Source organism: Wyeomyia smithii, chromosome 3 (assembly GCF_029784165.1).
Source record: "Wyeomyia smithii strain HCP4-BCI-WySm-NY-G18 chromosome 3, ASM2978416v1, whole genome shotgun sequence".
Taxonomy (NCBI): domain Eukaryota; kingdom Metazoa; phylum Arthropoda; class Insecta; order Diptera; family Culicidae; genus Wyeomyia; species Wyeomyia smithii.
The window spans coordinates 59,967,563-59,979,150 of record NC_073696.1 but is presented as its reverse complement, the minus strand read 5'-3'; the positions used below and the strand labels follow the sequence as shown (position 1 = coordinate 59,979,150).

At 37.7% G+C, this 11,588-nt stretch overlaps 1 pseudogene; it reads left to right on the top strand.

The window, feature by feature from the left end:
- Positions 1–8,708: 8,708 nt before the first annotated feature.
- LOC129728297 (serine protease snake-like) lies at positions 8,709–10,249 on the top strand (annotated as a pseudogene).
- Positions 10,250–11,588: the final 1,339 nt, after the last annotated feature.

Genomic DNA, 11,588 nt, shown 5'->3' with positions numbered 1-11,588 from the left:
CCTACCAGTAGAACGTATATTTATTTTACCATTATCACAACACTCTGTCCAGACCTTATAAGTTGCACTTTACTTATTCTCATCTACGAATTACGGTTAGCGTTATCAATTGTGTTCATCTGCTCGAATGTTGATCTGTCATTCAAAACACCAAAACAAACAAAGAAGCTGCAATGCCCAATGGTCCAAAAACCAAATTTAGGGAGAAATTTGGGTCTAGAGCTCTATAGCAACATTTTAGAGAAAAACTTTCTTCTACAAAGTTGTTACATATGATAAAGCGCTTATTGAAAAATTATCAAGAATTAAGGTGACCAGCATATTCGATGCAATCAAGTATCTAACTTTTTTATCTTTGTAGATAGAAAAAAAATTTGTTCTAAAATGTTTTAGCTCCATTAATTTTAAGTAATTTTGTAACAAATGTTTTCCTCTTTCTTTGAAAACAACCGATTTATATTGAAAAAACACATTTTACGCTCTAACTTTTCATTACTAGATTCATCTTAAAACTGTCTTTGAACGACTTTTAGAGCTTTTTAAGAGAAACGATTTGCAATGCTGACATCGTAAATATCTCAATTTTACTCAAAGTTATTAATATTTTTTATCAAAAAATATGCGTTTTTCATTTGAATGTCATTCTTTTGGGGCAAACATAAAAAATATCTCTTGGTCTCATGGCATACTTGACTCTATAAATGAAGGAATTTTAAAAAAATATGTTATTTTTTAAATTTGAGTAAATTCAATTTAAAAACAAGACGAAAATTTCAATAATTTTATACATTATGCATATAAATGCACCCAGATTTATTATTTGGTATTTTTTCTTATAACTAGACGTAATTTTATTTAATTTGACCCAAAAAGATCAAAAGTCGATCAACTGGTTCAAAAGTTATGATTTTTTTTTAAATAAAATACATCGAATATAGCCGTTTTTTATGGTCGCCCTATTTCGGAGCCAACGGCAATGGCAACTCGGGCCAGTCGCTTCGAAAAAACAACTGGAACATCCGAGTCAGAGTAGCCCAGAGCAGAAGCAACTTGAAACAAAAAGACACTCGTTTTCCCTGAAGGGTTATACGGTACACCAGTAAGCAGGAGGTCAGCTAAAGTCTCTAGTTACCAGTTTGCTTTAAAGGCGGCTAGAGATGACTTCTTTCATCGCTACCTATTTCAAAGAAATCTCAAACTGCCGCAGCTTGGAGTCGGGTTTACCTTAACGAAAATCTGAGCGAATCTGTCCGTCAGCTGAAGGGACATGCCTTGAAACTAAAAAAGGAAGGCTGGATTCAGAAGGTATTTACCAAGTCTGGAGTCGTCTTCGTAAAAACCAATGCCGATTCTCCAGCCGTATAGCCTCGGCTTAGGGGATCAGTTAAAACTGTTTAGTTCGAAAAATATATAACCTTTCCTAGTCAAATCATTTTCCTCCCATGATATTCCATGTTTCCACTCCTTTATTGTCCGTTGACTATTTCCCTCCTAAAAGTTAATAAAGAAATTATGCTAATGACCTGCTTGGGATTAGAGCTCCACACTTGGTATGGAGTCAAAAGGTAGCTTCCTAAGAAGTTGTACCTAGAGGAAGCAAGAGCTTCGCAAGAGCAAAGCAAATGCTCTGAACTCTCTGGTTCAGATTTGCAGGACCAGCAGGCGTCGTTCAACACTACACCGATTTTATTTAAATGATAAAAAGCGGGACAGTGTCCGGTAAGCAGTCCCGTGATTATGCGTAGTTCACTACAATTTAGACTAAGTAACTTTCTGGCGGTTCCAGGATTCGGATAGATAAACTGTTTGGCTTGTCTACAACCCTGTACCTGTTGTGATTGGGATGCTATTTCTAGCCTTTCCCAAGTTAGTAGTTCGCTTTTGATAGCGGAATTGGACGTACCCAGAAACGGCTCGGGGCTATTAAACCGCTGAGCTGAACCCTGTCTTGCTAGGAAGTGCCAAGTCTGGTTTCAGTCCCAAGGTCTTACCGAACAGAGTCCTGCAGGCCCAGATCACCGAGGTCGCTTTTATAGCGGCATGACGATGTCATCAGCGTATCGATAAACCTCGTAACGAAACTGTGAAAGCTTATTGAGAAGTGCGTCGACAACTAGTGACCATAACAAGGGCGAGAGAACCCCTCCTAGCGGGCATCCCTTGATCACCGACATTGTAACCGACGATCTCCCATGGTTGCTGTGATCACTCTGCTAGAGAGCATTGCGTGTATCCAGCTCCTTGAAGTGTGGTCGATTCCCTTATTGAAAAGAGCCGTGTTAAATGACGCAAAGGACTTGTTATGGAAGGCCCCTTCAATATCAAGAAAGACACAAAGCGCCGTCTTCTGATATTGCAGGGGCTTTTCAATCAACGTCACTAAGCTGTGAAGAGCAGTTTCTGTAGACATGTTGGTTCCTATGCAGCGGGGAGTCTTTAAGAAACTCATCATGGATGTAGTTCTCAATTATTTTCTCCATCAACTTGAGAAGTGATGAAGTCAGACTTATGGGTCTGAAAGTCTTAGGTAGGGTTTTGTCCTTTCTTCCAACTTTGGGGATAAACACTACCTTCGCCTTCAGCCAGTTATCTGTAATATGGCCCAAGATAAAGCTGGCTCTGAAGAGGTTGATGAGTTCGGACATGATAACTGCTGCCGATTTTTGTAGATGGGTAATATGCCGTCTGGACCTGGAGACTTCATGGGGTCGAATGAGCTTAGAGCCCAACCTATCGAAGCTTCCGTGAACAGCAGGCTGGACTCCTGAGAATCCATATGTCTCGAATTATCCCGCCGACCCATCACTATTTAGTTCTTCGGTCTCTGTCGATCCAGGAAAAAGGTGTTCATAAGAACTTCCAACGTTTCCTTGGTAGTGACAGTGAGGCATCCATCCTCTTTCCTCACCTGTCTTAAACCGTTAGTATGGTCTTTTGACATCGCCTTTTGGAACCGCGTAGCTTCCAGCAGAGTTTGGATTCTTTCACAGTGACTAACTCTGGATTTACGTTTAGCCTTGCGTAGCTCGGCGTTGTACTTAGTGAGGGACGCTCTGTAGTCATCCCAGTTCGTGACTTTTGCCCTGTTCAACAACCGCCTAGTTTCCCGACGAAGGTCACTAAGTTGATCATTCCACCAGGGTACGTCACGGAATACTGACCGCTGTGTTAGTGGACAGTTTGCGTTTAAAGCAACCATGGTTCTATTTTGTAGATCATTTGCTGCCGTATTCGACTAAATTTCGAATGTTGCTGTAACTGAAAGTCCTTGAATCAATCAGGTGTTCCTTGAAGATTTCCCAATCTGCATTCTTAGGATTTCTGTACAGCTCTCTTTTCAGAGGGTTAGCCTCTATATTAAAAGCAATGTGGGTGTGATCCGAAAAACAAGGTTCATCGGAGACATGAAAATTTTTAATCCTTTCAGAAATAGAGGCGCTACACAGAGTGAGATCAAGGACCTCGTGTCAACAACTTCTACAAACCTCCAAGTACATAATCATAGTTAAGATAAGTATTAATAATCACGACGATGAAAAATATTTAAGTGTTAGTTTTTTTGGTCTTAGCATTACATTTCTTTCGTTTAGTTAGTTGAGTTCATTTGCATACATACACATAGGCGGTATCCATAAAGTACGTCACGCATATAGAGGGGGGAGGGGGTTAAAAAATCGTGACGATTCGTAACGTAGGAGGGAGGGGGGTATAGCGTTGTGTGACGTCACATGGAATATATTCAAAAATAAGAAATTACCTTCTTCGAACACTCCCCCTCATATGTCACTCTCTTTTTCTGCCCTTGACATTTTTTGTATGTATTGTTGAACTTTTCAAGCCCTCTTTCGAGCGAGCGAAATGTTTTTTGCAAATTCCCGATTACGGAAATTAATATTGGGTTATAAAATATATTGTAAATCTTGCGTCGATTTTACGCACATTTTAGAAATAAGAATATGCGTAAAATCGAGGTATACCTGTATTTGTTATTCTTGAAATCATCCACCTGCCGAATTTGGTTCCATTTACTTGGTTAATTATCGAAGTGTGCTGAAATTTGTGTTTCATTTGTATGGGACAATTCTCTTCTAGGAGAGAGAACTATCTTAGTCACTTTTCTCGGCCCTCGAAACCCCTTTATACAAAATTTTACACCGATCGATTCTGAAGTTTCCCAGCCTATATGGATTAGACAGACAAAGCTGCATTTTGAAATGTTTAGATTTTAAACTTAGTGTGGACTGTTGATATGTTTCTGTATTTCAAAACTATCACTGTTGAGTACAATGCAATGAATAGCTACAAGCAGTGCGTCTTGAGCTGCCCGACAGATCAGACGTATTTTCGGTTGCTTGTGGACTGGTCTTTGACTGCCTATAGCTTCAAAGTTTGTGTTTTGTCAGTGTGTATTTTAAAGATTACCTGGAAGTTAACTTGCAATTTGATTTTATTTTTGAACTTTTTTCGATATTCTGCCTGAGCAAGAAGCCGGCGAAATTGAAATGTTCGAAACTAAAACTATTCAAAATGAAATTTCTGTAAAAAAGGAGAAAGTTCCACCTATTGTGGTAACTATTGCTTCTGAATTTAATATTTTTAAAAGAGAACTTTCTACGTTTCTCTCCGACGTCAAAGTTACTTATCAAATTGGCCTAAGAGGCGAATGCCGTTTACTGGCCCAAGCATTGAAAGATTGGAATCGTCTTATTCAGTATTTAACTAAAAAGATGTATAAATTTTTTACATATGACACTGAGAGCACCAAGCCGTTCAAGGTCGTATTGAAAGGTCTCACCAACGATCAAACCGTTGATGAGATCAAAATTACTTTGACAGAATTACTTGGTATAGCCCCTACCCAAGTAATTCTGATGAAACAAAAATCACGAGGCGAAAACAGTCAGCGAACTGGAATTTCCCTTGTAAATTATTTAATTCATTTTAACCGCAGTGAGGATAATAACTTGAAATTTTTTGAAAAACCTCATGCTTTATATGACGTGCGTGTAAAATGGGAATTATATCGAAAGTTTGGCGGAGGTGAAAAGCATATCACCCAACGCCGTGTTTGCCAACGTTATGGCCATGGTTCAAAGTTTTGTAACATGGACCAAAAATGCCTCATTTGTGGAGACTCTTCTCACAAAAAGGACACATGTCCTGTGAAAGAGAGTAAAAATTTTCGCTGTGCGAATTGTAACGGCAACCATATGTCGAATTTTTATCAATGCCCAGCCCGTTTAGCAATTGTTAAGTACCAGTGACGCATAGTTTTCCTACTCCTTTGCATACCCGTTTAACTTATGCACAGGTTACAGGTAGTTCGAACATTATACCGCCTAGTGTTGGTAGTTCGAAAATGACCGTTAATATGGGTAAGCAAAACACGCTAGAAAATAATTGTACACCTATTACTCCAGCTAATATTGCTGCCGAAAATATTTTTTCTAATGTCAACTGCCTGGGGCCTATTACGGCAGGTAAACTTTCTTTTTTGCAACAGGCAATGTTCGATCTTATGAACGCCATGTTGCAGGCAAAATCAATGTTTGAAGCCATTCAAATAGGCACAAATTTTACTATTAAAATTGTTTCTAATTTAAAATTTAGCAATGATTTCAAATAAAACAATTAAAATATTAAATTGGAATGCTCGCTCATTGAAGGCCAATGAGAATGAGCTTTTTAATTTTTAACAGTAAATAATGTGCATATTGCAATTATTACTGAAACAGTTTTGAAACCTAACATAAAATTAAAATATGATCCCAATTACGTGGTTCATAGATATGATTCAGGGTTCCGGCGGTGGAGTTGCAATTGTTATTCATCGCCGAATCAAACATCGTGCTCTTCCCCATCTTGAGACGAAAGTTATTGAAATTTTGGGAATTGAAGTTCAAATTGAACTTGGGATTTTATTTATTGCCGCAGCATATTTACCATTTCAATGCACACGCGAGCACAAAAATTATTTTAAAGGTGATTTACAAAAACTCACCAGAAATCGTTCGAAATTTTTTATAATCGGCGATTTTAACGCTAAACATCGTTCATGGAATAACTCTCAAAGTAATTCCAATGGCAAAATTTTTATTCAATGATTGTTCTTCAGGATACTATTCTATTTTGTCTCCGAATAGTCCTACATGCTTTTCTACTGTAAGAAACCCTTCAACAATTGATTTGGTGCTTACAGATCAAAGTCATGTATGTAGTGATTTGATCACACATGCTGACTTTGATTCTGACCATCTTCCAATAACTTTTTCTTTATCACATGAATCAGTTTTAAACCCTATGAGCTCTGTTTTTAATTATAACAAGGCTAATTGGGAAAGATACAAAACTCATATTGAGAGTAATTTCAATAATGAGCTTGATTTGCAAAACGAAGCGAATATTGATTCCGCTTTGGAAGCATTAAAATGTGCAATTGTTGATGCCAGGAATTATTCTGTTCCAAAGGCTCAAATGAAATTTGATTCACCAATAATTGACGAAAATCTTCAACTTCTAAATCGTTTGAAGAATGTCCGCAGACGTCAATATCAACGTTCTCGTGACCCTGTTTTTAAAACTATTTATGAAGATTTACAGAAAGAGATTAAACATAGATTTACTCTTCTGAGAAATCAAAATTTTGAAACTAAAGTTGAAAAATTGAAACCATATTCAAAACCCTTTCGGAAGCTGTCGAAGATTCTTAAGAAACCTTCGAAGCATATTCCAGTTTTAAAAGATGGTGAACGTTTTCTTGTATCCAATGAACAAAAGGCTCAAAGACTTGCTCAGCAGTTTGAGAGTGTTCATAACTCAAATTTGAATTTTGTGAGTCCAATTGAAAATGAAGTCACACGTCAATTTGATTTAATTTCTTCCCAGAATTTTTTACCTGCAGAAATAATTGAAACTAACTTGAATGAGATTAAATCAATTATTCAAAATTTCAAAAATATGAGAGCACCTGGTGAAGATGGAATCTTAAATATACTGATCAAACATCTCCCTGAAAGCACAATGGAATTTTTAGTGAAAATTTTCAATTGCTGCTTCAAAATTGCATGTTTTCCCAAATTATGGAAAAATGCAAAAACTACTCCAATTTTAAAACCGGATAAGAACCCAGCTGAAGTTTCAAGTTATCGACCAATCAGTTTGCTTTCTTCAATGGGTAAACTGTTTAAGAGAATTATTCTTAACAGAATGATGCCACACATCAACGAAAATTCAATTTTTGCAAATGAACAGTTTGGATTTCGCCATGGGCATTCCACAACTCATCAATTGCTCAGAGTTACTAATATGATACGAGCTAACAAATCTGAAGGTTATTCCACTGGAGCTGCCCTTTTTCCTCCAGGATGCACAAAGTCATTGTTCTGCGATGACACAAGCATTTCCGTAAAAGGAAAAAGTCTTCGTGTCATATGCAGTCGATTGCAGAAAAGTTTAGATATTTTGTCTTTCTACTTGCAAAAGTGGAAAATCTCTCCCAATGCTTCTAAAACTCAAATGATAATTTTTCCGCATAAGCCTAGGGCTTCTTTCCTCAAGCCAAACAATAATCACGTTGTCAAGATGAATGGGGTTATTTTAAGTTGGTCCGACAAGGTTAAGTACTTGGGACTAATTTATGATAAGAAACTTATTTTCAAAGAGCACATTGAGAGTATACAAGCCAAGTGCATCAAATATACGAGATGTTTATATCCTCTCATTAACACGAATTCTAAACTTTGTTTAAAGAACAAACTTTTGATTTACAAACAAATTTTTAGACCAGCAATGCTTTATGCTGTACCGATCTGGTCAAGTTGCTGTTCAACAAGGAAGAAAACGGTCCAAAGGATTCAGAATAAAATTCTGAAAATGATTTTCGACAAAAATCGTTGCAATCCTCAATTGCTACGATAAGCTCTCTTTATAGCCAATAAGTTAGCAATTAAGTTAGTTGTAAGTTTACTTCTCCTTTTCTGACAAGTAGGTTTAAATCCCTACGAATGATAAGTCCTAATTGCGAAAGCAAACAAATCCTAACAATTAAAATGACAAATTTCTAACAGTGTTGAGAAGTCACCATTTGTGATTGGACACACATACTCATTATTTACTAATATTTATCATAAATACTTAAGCTACTTACAAATCCCTCCATAAAAAAAAGTATAGCTACAAGCATAAAAAAGTATTTCTTGATACAAATTTGTATTTTTTACACACATAATGCATAATGCTTAATTAGTGTTTAATGTTTTTGCTTTTTGAAAATGAAAAAAATGTTTCGGGAAAGTAAATAAAAATGAGTGGGAAAATAAATAAAATTCATCCCACGCACATCCTAAAAAACCGACGCCAGTCTTCGGTGGCGATTGATATAATACACTGTTCAAAACGTAATTTCGTCTCTAGTGTGAAGTAGTGGACAGATGCAAAATGCGGTTTCGACCGTTTAGACTTTAGCGGTACCGTGGTACCACTGTCAAATGCCCAGCAAAAATTGAGTTAGACTGGAACTCTTCACTAGGGTGGCAGTGAAAATGGTTATGTCAAATTTGCCAAATTTCAGCTCAATCGAACATGATTTAGGGTTTAATGTTTTGACCCTCGAAAATGGACAGCCTAATAAACATTAAAATAATTCACCAAACCTCATGTAAATCATTTTAATGTTCATTAGGCATTGTAAACATAATTTTCTATTAGTCATGTTAGTTTTCGAGGGTAAGAACACTGAAATTTGAGACGCTTTGAGGTTCCCCCGAATCATGTCTGATTAAACTTAAATTTTGTACAGGCTATTATTTTGAGCGAAAAAACAATATGTACATGGTCGGTTCTTTAAATTCGATGATGACAGTTTTTTCATGCATCCCATTGCCACCCTACTCTTCGCTCACGGAAAGTAAAGGTCAATGTCATTCCAAAACATCTCCGTGTGCGCCCAAAATGTGTTTACTATATAGCTGACAATAGATCCTTCCGACTGGCTCAGTTTCCTATCGCTGTTCCACGTTCTCACCTCGAACCGTGTCTGATTTCAGGAAACGACAATGAAGTTAGCAACATTTGCTCATTACGTGCTGATGCTGTTCGCTACATGCCTGGTTCATAAATTGCATAAATCCAGTCTTGATTTGGAGTCAAATTGTGTTTCATTTTCTTTTTGTTTTCACTTCTCTTTTCGTCAAAATCGACACCTAAACAGGCCTGCGTATATCACAACTTAGTAAGTGTGAAGTTTCTGTATTTAAAACTATATTAACTTTAGCTGAAATATTTCTCAGAATGCTTAGAATATCGTAACCAAACGATCAGCAGAGCGGCGGCGATTCCACTGACATTGAATCCGACGCCGATAATATTCGAAGTGTTCAACTGCTCCAAATCCGTTAGCTTGATTGTAGGTGGCGAGGAAGCCAAGGAAGGCGAGTTTCCACATCATGCTCTGCTTGGATGGCCAAAGAAGGATTTTCCGGATCAGTTTGAATTCAAATGCGGTGGATCACTGATTAGTGAACAATTTGTGCTGACAGCTGCTCACTGCATGCAAAATGGTCGCCCAACAATCGTTCGTTTGGGTGAACATGACTTACGGGATGAGTATGGCAATCAGGCCGATATCGGAATAGAATTTATATGGAGACACCCTAAGCATAAATTCGGCTTCTCTTACCACGATATCGCTTTGATCAAGCTCGATCAACCGGTAACTCGATTTTCAATGTACATCCGACCTGCATGTTTATGGCATGATACGCAGTTCAATTTCACATCAGTGATTGCCAGTGGATTTGGACATATCGATTTTGCAAGTACTTTCGAACATACTTACCCTAAGTTGAAAATGGTACTAACCAAAGTTTCCTTTCAGATGCCCATCCAACCGATGTGCTACGCAAAGTTCAATTGGATTTCCTAGATAGAGACGAATGTGTGGATCAGTTCATAACGTTGAGGAGCTTCCGCAGAGGTATTCGGGAAGAGCAACTGTGCATTGGCAGCAAGGGTGGTGGCAAAGATACTTGTCAGGGCGATTCTGGGGGCCGTTGCAGGTCTTAACGGAACCAAAGGGTTGCATAAACCATGTAATTGGTGTTACCTCTATTGGTACCGCGTGTGGTGTGGCGAAATCGCCTGCAGTATACACCAATGTTACCAGTTATCTAGATTGGATTGAAGGAATTGTTTGGAAATGAAAAATGTGGCGTGGAATACAGATAATATGATATATGAAGTTTGCTACTGAGATAAGAACGGTTTCAACAGGTTGATTTATTGTGTTGTGAGCATGCACGAATTGTTGTATCCTTGCGCTGAAATATACAATAAAGCCTATGGTTTATTGTTTAATAATATATATTTGTATTTTTCTCGGTTACCTACCAATGGCTTTAAAGTAATTCTTTTTTTGCGACGTTGTACGCCGTCGATTGTTTACCTTTTTTGAAGATAATCATTCAATAAATAACGATATTTTTTTCACGTGCTTCGCAGAAATCTAATGACAAGTTGCGCTAAAGATCATTTGCTAACATTTCAGAATCAAGTTGCGGATTTTTTTATCAACAGAGATGATTATATCCGAATTCGTTCAACCTCCTCTCCTTTTCAATACGAATACTCCAAGGTGTAAATAGAATGTCATGATTTTCATTATTGTTGAGAAAATATTGTTATGGATTTCATTTGTTCCAAATGAATTTCATGAAATAAGTTGTTCAATGAATATTATAAAGTCTTGCCTATTATCACTTTTCGCCTGAACAAAGTCTTACCCAATTACATCAACAGCTTCAATCAGTTTTAACTTAGCGTTGCAGTTGCTGGTCCCCTTCATCATTATCTAGCCTATCCGGGCTAGATAAAAACATATCGAAATCTTACAATCTACTTTGCATCGATGTTCATCATGTGAAGTGCCAACCAGTTGTTTTTTTTTGTTGGTTGCCATGTGTGTGTATGTGTATAAGGTTCTTTATTCAGTGTTTTGTGGAAAGATTCTGGCAGTCAATAAAGACTGGAACGCGCAAAAATTGGTCGACTTCAAATTTGTTTATTTCTGTTGAAAATGCATTAAAAAAAACATTAAATGTTGCATTTGGAAGTTGAGTGTATATACAATGGTTGCTAAAATAAATTTTCACCGGTTGCTCTCCAGTTTTCAAAATGGCGTCCAAGCAAGAGGAACAGTGTGTCAAAATTTTGCTCGCGCAACAAGAGAATCCGACGTTCTCGCACGCAATATTAGCAAAAGTGCTGGATGTGGCCAAATCGACCGTAACATATATTTTAAAACTGTTCGGGGATCGTCTGTCGACCGCCAGGTGTCGCCGTTTCTAGGCTTTCTGGCGGTCGACAGACGTAATTCGGACGTAGCAGCGACGATGAAAACGGTGGCAGTCAATTATAAGCGGAATCCTAACCTCTCCATCAAATACGTCACTGGCAAGCTCATTGTCTCCCATACTAATGTGTAGCGAGCCAAGAAACGAGCCGGGTTGTCGACGTTTAAGATGGTGGAGGTGGCGAACCCAGATAACGAACATAACACCTCGGCAAAACGGTGGTCCGGGAAACTGTAATCT